We start from the raw sequence: 12,323 nt of genomic DNA on the forward strand, positions 1-12,323 counted from the left end.
TTAATTTGGTGGTTCAGTTTGTATGGCAGCTATATTCTTCAGTGAATCGACATCGCGCTGCCGACAACTGAGTAGCTTCTTCAGGAGAAACAGAAGTCTGTAGAATTTTAAAATTTCTCAGAGAAACAGATAAACGCCGATACAGACGGACTTGGTAATAAAGACTCAGCTCAACATGCTGATCACTTATATAAATATATGTTTTTATGGAGACCTCGACGTTTCCGGTTATACGGCGGTGTTACAAACTTCGGTACAGACTTAATAGACTCTATAATATAATTAAATTATAACGTATATTTTATTTGAACATTTTTGGAATAAAATCAACCCTTACAAAGCATCCATAATGCCAGAAAAGCTTTTGAAAAGAGCATTTTAATGTCGTGTTATGAAAATAAGTTTATAGCAAATAAAAACTAAGCATAGCAATATCTACTAATGTGTATCTGAAATTAATACAGTAAGCTTTACAATTTTCGTGCGCCTAAAAGTATGCTAAACATATAGTTATGCAGTAAAGGAATACAGTAGCCGCTACTGAGTTCCGCATACACTCTGTTAACTATTTATATGATTTATTTTAATGTTTGTTATATTTGAGAGGTTACACCAGATTTAAAGAAATTTTACCAAAAGATAAATTAAATATGTTTGAAAAATCTAAAATTAAATAGCATTGAGTACACAATCTTTAAAGACCAAGCTAAGCCTTGGCGAGCACAACTTTGAGAGAAGTTTAATTACATAGGAATAAATATTAACAATACGAAGGATATATCTGCGGAAATAAACTAAAACATAATAGCTGCTAAGAGTACTATTTGTTCGCACTAAGCTACAGCACACTGACTGCCCCTGTGCAAACATATGCCAGCAAAACCGAGACGTTATACAATGCTGAAGAAAACAAGCTGAAAGTATTTGAACGAAAGGTTGCGCAGAATTCAGAGAAGAACTTATTTGTGATAATGGTAGTATATGAGAGCAGCGGTATAACCTAGGGCTTCAGACTTTGTTTAAGCCACCTCGATATTGCAACAATAATTAAATTAAACGGGCTACAGTGGGATGGGCATATTATCACAAATGGGCACAGAAACAGAGGCAGACCAAGACATAGATGTAGTGATGGTGTAGACCAGGACGCTGAAGTGTTCGGAGCACGATGCCGGAGAACTCAAGCATGGGACAAAAATGATGATGATGATATTTTCTTTTTGGTGTAAGGGGTCAGTAGGGTAATCTGGCATGTTTTAGACATTTTTTTTCATAGAAATTTGTATTCTACAATAGAATTTTTTTTTTCACATATCATGAGGTATATTTGTCGGAGAAATGGCTGGGTGAATGAGATGCGTTTTTTCACTGGCGGACACTTTTCGCCTGTTTGGGTCATCTGAAACACAAAAACCCAATTTATTCTTAAAAAGTACTTGAATGATTCTCGCCCGAATCAGGAAAAAATGATGATAAATAAAAAAGTTTTTTTTTTTTTAATTTTCCCATGCTTTCTAATGTAAATTTTGTCATAACATTGTCAATAAATTATAAAAAAAAATTATGGGACGATAGCCAGACGTTTTGTGAACATTAAAAAAAATTAATGAAATGGGTTGAGTAGTTCTACCGGAATCATGTCCGCCAGTTTAAAAAAGTATGTTTTGAGAAAAAACGCGTTTAAAGTTTGAGGTGTGCACTCCGAGCGCCCGAGTCGTCGAAGCGGTATTATTATTTTTGGGCCTTTTTCGAAACCTTCCAATGGTAAAGTGGGTTTCTACATTAATTCTAAGGGTAAAATGCAAAAAAAAAAAATTTAAAAAGATTACCCTACTGACCCCTTAACCCTTTCTACATTGTATCCATATGGATACACTCAACTTTGCAAGCATTTAAAAATACGGCAAGTCAGAGAATTGACTTACATTTCGACATTATACCGTTTTTTAAGACCTTATGAATCACTCTACATAAAAAACATTGGGATATTTATAAAACTGAGAATAATATGGCATTTTTAAAAATTTATTATTATTATTATTATTTTTTTTTTTTTGTTGTGGGAAAGATGTTTTTTTATTTTACAAATAACATTCACATAATTGCTTTTTTTTAAAGCACAATACAGTCAACATAAGGAAAAGTACTTATTTTAACTTTTGGTATCATTAAATTTATGGTTTAAACAAAAAAAATGCTCTGCGGATTTTTTAAACATTGCAAACACAAGTTGTGGTTGTAAAATGATACCACACAATGCAAATAAAATCAGTTTACGTATGATGCTGCTATGATACCGACGTTCTTGTTTTAGCTCTGATATTATCTACTTAATTAAAAAATGCCAAGAAAATTAAAGGACGCTGAAATTGAAAAAATTTTAACTAATTTTGTCAATTCCGATGTTTCTGATTTGGACGAACCAGAAGAATCTTTAGTTTATTTTAATTTATTTGGTGCACTCGATAGAAATAACAGCTTTATACTAGAAGAATTTTCTAGGGAAGGTCCATATGAGATCAACATAGAAGATATTGATGTAGACAATAACGATGAAGATGATAGGATTTTTGATATAGTAGACAGTAACGTAGTTGATGGGGCAGTTCAGAAGAGTCCAATAATTTTTAACACTCCACAGATTCCATTTAAAAAAGTTCAAGAATTCCGTTGGCAAAGAGCATCCTATACTAGTCCAGAAACATCTTTTTCTGGAACATACCCAAAGAAAAATAAAAAATTACCAATGGTGTATTGGAGATAAAATGGATTTCCTCCTTTCTTTATACAGAACAGAGAATCTGAAGTTTATTTTAATTTAATAAATTAATTTTAAGTTTTGTAACTTCTGAAATAAATAAAAACTTACAAAAAACACACTAGCATTTTTTACTTCTGAATATATAATAAGCATTTTTCTTTACCATAAGCGAAGTATTTATCCATATGGATACAGTCCAAAAAACACATWTGTGATAATTTTTTTTTTCAAATCGAGCATTGATTGTTGTTGTTAGGGCCAACTATAGTAAACACTCAAAAAATTGGATTTTTTTTTTTTTGCAACTGAGTAAAAACTTGTAGCGAAAGGGTTAAATCAATAAAAACAGTATCAAATAAAAAAAATAATCTCAGATATTTTACAAAAACTATGAATGAAATAAAAACAATTCTAACTACTAATTTTCTAATTTGTGAGCGTCGACTGTATATGACGAACTAGATATTCGATATTCGGTTGTTGTGATCATTTTTAATCAAATCGTTTTTTTGCAACAGTAAGTAGGTAAACAGTTTAGTGATTATGATACACCATAGACGACTTAGAAACGAGAATTTGTGTTCTCAAGGCAAATATTGTCTTTGTAAATCTTAAAAATGAGTAAAAGTCTATTACGAACTGAGTCCCGATACTTAAGAAAGATATAATAACAGTGGTAACTTTCATAAAAAATATTAAAATTAAATTTTATTATAACCTCCGGGTATTTCCCCTGATGGGGCTATCGGATCTTAATTTTGAAGTGAAAGTGTTATATGCCCATATCAGAGAAATGTGTACCTTCGAAAGAACTTCACAAAGCAAGTCATAACAAACCAAATCGATTTTCCTTACACCTTGTACACTTTTAATTGTTGTTGTGTTGAGCCTTACTTTTTAATAAAGTTGACATTTCCTAAACTATATGATTAACAACATTTCTTGAATGTGCCATATCATAAAACTGGGTATTAGCGCATTTACTTATGTGAAACCTCTTATCTCATTAGTACAGGTTTTACAGTTCATTAATCAAGCTGTCAATCCAGCAATCGATATCGAATCATACAGCATATAACAATGTAAGCTGTATTTAGTTAAGTGTTATACAGATCAACTTGGAATTAATTGCATATTAAAAAGTTAACACATAACTTTTATATGAACATATGAACTCCAATTTAAGAATCCGGAAATACTTTCTCAAATCTATAATTGCTTTTGTGGCTGTGACTTTGAACAGAGCTTTCGTGGGGAGTGTTGCACGGAACGTTCTGAACAACTTAGCCTACGCAACTGTGGGTATAAAGCCGGTTTCAAGCCAGCTATTTTTATGAAGTTTAGCTTACAGGGATTAGGGATTATAAAAAATTTTTTGTAAATTTTCTTATACCTACAAAATTATGATCCACAAGCAGTTTATTATCCAACTTTCCTTTAAGATCTCTTAGAATTATTATTATTATTTTTTTTTTTTCTTTTGATGGTTTGGTTCATATCTGCTTGTTCCGGGCATTTACGTAATCATCATCTTTGGTCCTTAAATGGTTATATGAGATTTATAGGGGATAGAGCAAACCACTTACAAATTATTGGTTCAAGTGGCAGAACTATCGTCACTCACGGTAAAGTATCGCGCGAACCAATTGTTCGTCAGCTATTTATAGGTTATATCCAACTAGAAAAAAATTTGGTTCAAATCTGGGATTTTTCGTCTGCCTGTTAATAAGGTAGATTAAGTTTCCCCTTTTGTGGATTAAATTTCAATAGCCAGGCATGATTTTGTCCGACCATTTTCTACAAAAAAGCTGAAAGTATGCTCCTTATTAGGTCTTCGCTGCCGAATTTGAATAGCTCGTATCGCCCGAAGTGAACGTTTTCTCTCGTTTTAATTCCGTTAGTTCACTCTAGAGTTTGCAAAAGGGAAGTACATATACATAGATTTTCATTCGCTTGAAATGGAAGTAATTAAATAACTATCGAATTCCACCTTATTTACATAAATATTCACACATTCTACAAAAGATATACCACCAATGAATGAACAATTGCATTTTAAATTTAATTAAATCTCGCATTTCAGTTTGACAATTAATTGTTGTTTGCGCAAAACCACAAAACAATGACAAATAAATCTCTTACATTCGCTTTAATCCATCGATAGGCCGCCAAATGTTATATAACACCAACGGGCGGGATTATAGGGTCCGCAGACGGTAATTGGAATGCCAATTACAAATTATGTCAACGCTAGAATTAAAATCTTTGGTTTTTTTTATAAACACAATCAACTTGAAATTAATTGGCAGTGTCAGCATTGATATAAGCGAAGCGCTGGCGGTCTACGATTACCATGCAAAATGTGGCAATACTTTAATTGGATAGCACTTGTCGATATGTAATGAGGACAACGTGAAAAGTGTTAATTACATTTCGAATTCGACAGGAGCAAATGCACCAAAATACAACTACATTCAAGGTCGAACTCAATTACCAAACCAATGAAAATTAAAGCAAACGTTTCGGCTTCGCTTTTCACAGCTAAATCGAGTGCCATCGCTGCTCGCAGGCAAATCTGTGTCGATGCCAAAGTGCAGATGTAAAAATTATGAGGATGCCAACAATTGCCGAGCTAGCATGCTCTCCGTTGCTAAGATGCGAACGCTAATAACCCAGTCCCCAGCCTCTGTGGTACAATTTCTGCGGCCACCTGCCAACCAATACCTTACAGGTGGCGCGCATGTAAGACTAATTAGCGATACTTTGCCGATAACTTGGGCATTTAGCTAAGTGTTGTTGTTGTAGTAAAATTCGAACTTTTATTATGTGAAAAGTCAAACAAAACAACAATATCGTATTCTTGTAAATATTTTTAATTGTTAAGAAAATCAAAAAGTTATGTATATCTTAGAATATTTCATGTTTTCTTATGAAATCCCGAAACTAGTTAGGTTTCCTCATTTTTTTTACAACTAAGATGAAAGCTGAAAATATTCGCTACGATTATAACACAAAATGCCTTATTCTTTCTTCTAACGGGTGATCCAAGTAGTGATACTATTTACAACAGCCTCTTTTTAACAGATCTCGCTTGAGTCGGGTTATTTTCACGTTCTGTAAAGAATGTCTTTCGTACCCTTCGTTCAACTTACTTACTGAGCTCACTATTCACAACTCCATCACCCATCTTGAGATCCAGCATTCCTTATTGTATAATATTCCACTGAATAGATCACGTCCAGCATGTTGCGAAGTCGCTCCATCTTCTCAAGTGACATCGCTTCGCTCTACGGACCTTGAAAAGTTCCCTGAAGATTCGATGTTTCGAACCATACTTTGTTCAGCGATGAGACCCATTTCTGTTTCAATGGATACATTAATAAGTAAAATTTCCGCATTTGGGACGAAGAGTAAATAGCTGCCATTTCATCCAGAAATAACAACCGTTCGGTGTGGTTTGTGGGCCGAGGGAACCATCGGTCCAAATTTTTCTCCAAAAATGATACCGGTGAGCAAGTAACCGTCAATCGCGACGGTTATCGTAATCGACTATTTGATGACTGAAATTGATTCCCGATACCTCGACGGCATTAGTTTCAACAAGACGGCGCTATTTCCGTAGATCAATGTATTTATTCAGAGAATTTTCTCGTTTTGGGCCGGTCGATTGGCTGCCAATATAATATGATATCGCACCCTTAGACTTTTTTCTGTGAAGATAAATAAAATATAGAGTCTATGCGAACAATCCCGCTTTAATTCAGGGCTTGCAGCAAAATTTCACGTGAGTCAATGAAAATTGGACTCAACGGTTGGATCATCTGAGATTATTTGAAAGAGACACTCTTGAAAATATAATTTCAAAAAATGAATGACAATAAACTTTCCCCATTAAACTCGAAGTTTTTGTATTTTTTTCTTTCAAAAAGTAGGGAGTTTCGAAATGGAGGTCTGTTTGATAGTGCATCCGTATACTTAAGCTTTACTCATAAAGAGAAAAATATATTATTATAAAAATTAAGATTTTTATGATAAATATCTTAGAAAATTATGGCAGACTATTTAAAAATCATTAACCTTTAATATCTTCTATTAAATTCCATACCATGAACACCAATTGTCGTGAGTTTCTTGTCAAAAATATTTATATTTCCGATACTCACAAGTACAATGTACAGTTGATATGATTGACAGTCGTGAAGTATCAATAATCCAGAGTGTATCTTTTAGACATGCGGTTTTCAATGAGGCAATACTTTTTTCGCTATTGGTCTCTTTGACAACTGTTTCTCATTTCATGAAGAAAAACTTACTCCGGAACAAAGTTTGTGTTAGAATTTTCCCTAGTTGACAGTCCTTGACCAGATAAACGGTCATGGTCCGTTCCGGTTATGTAGACCCGACTGTCGTGGGGAAAGTTAAATTTTTGACTGGCATAATCGCTCAGTAGAGTCGGTAATTCGAGCAACCAAAGATCGGTTTCAACTTTTACTCAACCGAATAATGTGTATCATCAGAGACTACGTTCAGTATGCATCGAACACGCTACGCTGCTGTGTGTGTCGAAGAAAACCCTCGGAAGAATTGATACATAAATTAGCAAAATTATTCCATTTGGAATAATTCAAAAGCCATTATTTGGACGCCATTACATTACTGTTTATTTAGTTTATGGGCAGAGGAAATTATTGATTCACATATCTTCATAAATGAAATCGACCGCAATGTTACATTCTCTTTGAAAGGCTATAAACTTATTATTAATGACAGTTCCGAGCCTAAATTGGAGGATGTTGATATGGACGACCTTAGTTCGATTTTAACCGAACATTTTATACTTTTGCAACTTGGAACGTTCAAAGTACAATGAAATACAGTAAAATTTTTATGTATTTTTGGCAATAGCACATACTATTGTCATGTCCCATATAAACAAAAATGTTTCCTGGGCTTTATTAAGGCATCTCACATACAATCACCAATCATATGGAGTAAAGTTATCCAAATGGTCAATAATTTCGGGTTAAAGACACCCGGATATTGGAACTACTTCATGGTCGGACAATGAGACGCTTAGCCCATAGTCATGGATTGGGGAATCGGGTTCCCAGTCTCCTGATGTTATGCTTTCTCTGAAATTCAGCAGACCGGAGCAGTGCTCCCTCCTTAATATCAGTATACTCTGAGCATCAATCCCTAGATCACCTCGGTACGTTCTAAACGAGTAAGCTCCGATCTTGAAACCTTCTGCTAGTCCTCTGTAGTGCCTCTGTCCGCCAGCTTGTCAAGCTCTTCGTACTCATGCATCTCGGCCTCTCTCTATTTTTGTATTCAAAATAGTCTCGCTTCTCTCTTCAACTCGCAGTCACTCAGAGCTAGGCAGTCTTTGTACTCTCCACCGCGGCATGGCACTCCTCAACGTTCCAGCTGATACTTTTCCTTTCCTAAATCAAAAAGGAGCTCTCTTAAAAGTTGCTGCTGTGTCCTTTTCATTGACGGTGTCTTTTTATGTGACAAATCCCAAAGCTAACGCAGAACGCTAGGAAAGGATGATTCGCCATCAAACGGACGTTTTTTGGCTACCCAGAGAATACTTCGTCTAAGACCGGCAGTCGTGAGCTGATTGAGCTATATGTAAAAGAATCATTTCTGGGTACTCACAAGTGAATGGCGCTCAGGGAACTTTCCTCACTGAACTTCTACACCTATCTCTATCCATAACACAGATTATCGTAGTAAAAATTGCAACGATACCAATGACTGCAATAACAAGAATGAGAAAATGTCAGAGCTACGCGCTCTTCATGCGTTCTACTAATGAATGGTTAGTTGTTGTTGTAAGGGCAGAAAATATATCTAACTTGTCGTTACCCTATCGATATGCACACGTTGGGATTGAGAATACTACCGGAAGCCAGTTGTAGAAACTGTTTGTAAGAAAGCGGAAACACTTTCCTCCTGATAGTCCCACCTTTGCGAGATGAAGGATTAAATAACTGAATGCACACACTTTCGTACATCTCGCCAAGGATATTTAGAGTGATCTCAACGTCTTATAATATCTGACAACAAGAGTTTTATTTTCTGACTTCCAAAATGCAGCAATTAGTAGCCGACAGGTCGCATTACGAAAAAATCTTACAATCTATCTATTTTTTCCAGTGTAGCAATTGTTGGCAGCGATGACGTACTGGGGATCACCAACCAACTGATTTCATTAATATCTCCCTTATGTCTGCGTCTGTTAAAATAAGCCACACGTGTGCGTTATTGCAAGTGTTGGTCTGCGCTTATCGCTGTAAACTGTCGCTACATGTATGTATGTATGATACTCACATATACGAATAAATGCACATTCACAGTATACAAATAAGTATTCATTATCATACATCAACAAATAATACTCAAAGTTTAAGTGTGTGTGTGTGAAAGCAAAGGTAATTTATTAATATTCACAGTCAGCATATGATTCACTTGGCTCGTTCATTCATGAAACGCCAACATTTTTATCGCATGCGAGAAACCGGCGAGTGTCGCAAACTACTTGCGTTGCTCCAGCTAGCTTTTTCCGGCGTGCCATTTGCGCTCCGCATAGTCAACCGCTCTCACACATTCATACAGACATACTTTCATACATATACATATTCGTGAGTGTGTGTACAATGCAGCTTGATTTCAGTAAAGTTGGACTGTTTTTTTGGGGATCCAGCGCGATCGGACGGCCCGCGTATTATCAGTTGCGGTTCTGCGCTGCGTTCGTGCGGTTCGTTGTGCTTATCATATAGCCACAGGTGTTTCGGGCCCTCAAGTTCCTTTTTAGTTTGATAAAAACATATCAAAATACATATATACATATATATTGTTGTTGTGTCAGTTCTAAATTACAGTGTACTTTAAATGCACTTGGAGGCAGCAAATCTTTTATCAATTACACGGCGCTCCGCAGCAGTTTAAGCAAAAGTGTGTATCTAACGGTGTTTGTGTTCTTACAACTGTCATGCAGCTTGACATTAAATATTTAATAAATGAAATAATTGTGCTTAGAGTCTAAATGCTTTTATATTCCATTAATTTGAATGCGACTGTAGTGCACAGCGCTGAAATAAGTAGTGTCTGGTGTCTGTAGATCGCAGTAAATGCGCTGAGCTCTAAATAGAAATAGTTCACAGTTCTGCAAATTAATGGATGAAAATGTAACGGCGGCTGTATGCGTCATTCAACAGTGTGATCTCAGCTAATTATATAATTGAATTGTTAATTTAGTTTGTGCTAAAAAATATATAATTTGTTTATGTTTTATTTTTTAATATTTATATGAAAGTAAAGTCTCGATGCTGTCAAAATGATTGATTACTTCTTTACCTCTACGCTATAAAGAATATTCTATGTATTAATTCATTGTGCTAAAATAAATTAGGATTTTTATATTAAATGACACTTATTAATATTTAACAAACATGAGCTTATTCAATCATTTCGAAAAGTAAAAATTTTCGAAGCCGAAATGGCTTTCATCGTATGGTGGTTTCAACTTATATTCCAGCCTATCAAATACTCTCCCAATATTTACATAACACTTACAATGAAGTTGCTATTCTATTTGGAGTCATACATAGTCGTTATGCAAGAGAAAACTGAGCCTAATTTTTAATACACCCTAATGACATACAGCCGTGCAACGAAATGTAGTCAAGTATCTACAAAAATATTTTAAGCACCTTCTTTATTATTTATAGTTGTTCGAAAGACCTCCAGAACTCGACCTTTCCAATGTCGTAGATATTTATGATATACTGAAAGATTTTTTAGTTACAACAGCTTTAGGTATGTTATAGACTAAATTGTTTAGCATTGCTTTCAAGAACTTTCGTTAAATGTTTGGTCATTAATTTGAATGTCTTTAGTTATAGGATATTTGTAATAAGTAACACTATCAAATCTTAGCTTCTGCCAAAACATTTCTTTGACTATTAACCATTTCCCGATTCAGTGAAGTTAGTTTGTAACCAATTTACGACAGTGCATCAGTCATTCTTTCTATTCGCTCATTGTGTCAATTATACCCAGGTCTTTCAACGCCTGGTCTTTCCAACGGTTTGGAGGCTTCTTCTTCCTATGGAATCGGGTTCGCCACCTCCTGATGTTACGCCATTACTGCCATTCAATAGTGTTCCCTCCATAATTTTAGCATGCTCTGAGTATCAGTCACTAGATCATATCTAATTTACAAGAAGCCGCATCTTTTCGTAGAATTTTCGAGCATTACCTCTGTTGGCCAGCATGTTAAGCTCTGGAAATGCGTTTCGCTACAACACTACTATACAAAGGTATCTCCCCATCACGAAGGTGTTGAGGTTGATGGAACCGTTGCGAGGTAGACCAGCTGTTTTTTTTTTCTCGGGAACCAATGGTTTCGTTTGCAGCTGGATTTAAGGAGCCTTAGAAATTAGATGCTCTAAGAAATTCACTTTGATCCGTGAATCCCACACCGAATTTTAACTCCTTTATATAGCCACTGTCCTTGTGCTGTCCATCCACTTCTTGGATGACGATGATGTCAGCCTTTATTCTTACAAGGACATCACCCAACTAGTTCCCAATTAAGAGATCACAATACCTAATTACCTAGTTAAATAAAAGACTTGAGTTCGATCTAACAGTTTGTATGACGGCTATATGCTAGAGTTGTCCGATAATGGCAGTTCCGACGGATCAGAAGCTTCTTGATGAGAAAAGAACGCGTTCGATATAATATGAACTAAGGGACTAATTTGCTTATATACAGACCAACAGGTAAAATGCCGACAATTAATATACATATGTAGTTTATATGGTCTCCTACGATTTTTATTTTTGAGCAAACACCGTGGCAAACTTAATATACCACGTTTAAGGTGTTATAAGAAAATCTTCATTCGCATTACCTTGTAAATATTTGATTATATTAATAAATAAAATATTTCATGCAATTCAAGACAGGAAATAAAACAGTTATATTTAGGCCTACTAGTTCCTTGTAGTTTTTTAAGCCATCCTAACTTCACGGTAAATATGTATATGTGATATTATTGAATCATATATTTCGTATATTTGGAACCGTATTAAAAACACCACCGCGCGCTTTAAGGAACTCTGTTTATAGAAAGTAAATAATTGGTTGAATATGCTTGACTCATAAGTGATTTCAGCTGTGAATGGATTTCATTGAAAATTTGCATGATTTTTATCAAATTGTTTTCAACTGGACAATTGTCATCTATTTAGGAATAAAAAAAAAAACGAAACGCTATTTATCGCATGCCTACAATTCTTCTTCACGCTGTGCTGATGACAATTCAAATGCAACGAAATGTAGATACATTAAAGTGGGTCGATACCTAGAGTGGTTGCTTACTGAGAGCTAGGAAGAGTTGCTTTTATCTGAATGTATTTCTAAGAAATAGTGTCACAGCGCATGACAAAAGTACAGTAAGAATTGTCAACGCTTAGGCCAAAGCATGACAACATAAGAATAGGAATAGGAATAGAATCAGTATTATATGTATTATGGTTTTGACTACAG

At 35.0% G+C, this 12,323-nt stretch overlaps 1 protein-coding gene across 1 annotated transcript in view; it reads left to right on the forward strand.

Annotated features, from left to right (window-relative positions):
* Positions 1-9,520: 9,520 nt before the first annotated feature.
* Positions 9,521-12,323, forward strand: part of LOC108970689 (contactin-associated protein-like 2) — a gene marked incomplete at its 3' end in the record, with an annotated part of 60,648 nt that continues 57,845 nt past the window's right edge. The window contains exon 1 of the mRNA XM_018936211.1: positions 9,521-9,721. The remainder of the gene's footprint in view (positions 9,722-12,323) is intronic.

This window comes from Bactrocera latifrons, unplaced genomic scaffold (genome assembly GCF_001853355.1).
Source record: "Bactrocera latifrons isolate USDA-ARS-PBARC rearing strain unplaced genomic scaffold, ASM185335v1 scaffold_309, whole genome shotgun sequence".
NCBI lineage: Eukaryota > Metazoa > Arthropoda > Insecta > Diptera > Tephritidae > Bactrocera > Bactrocera latifrons.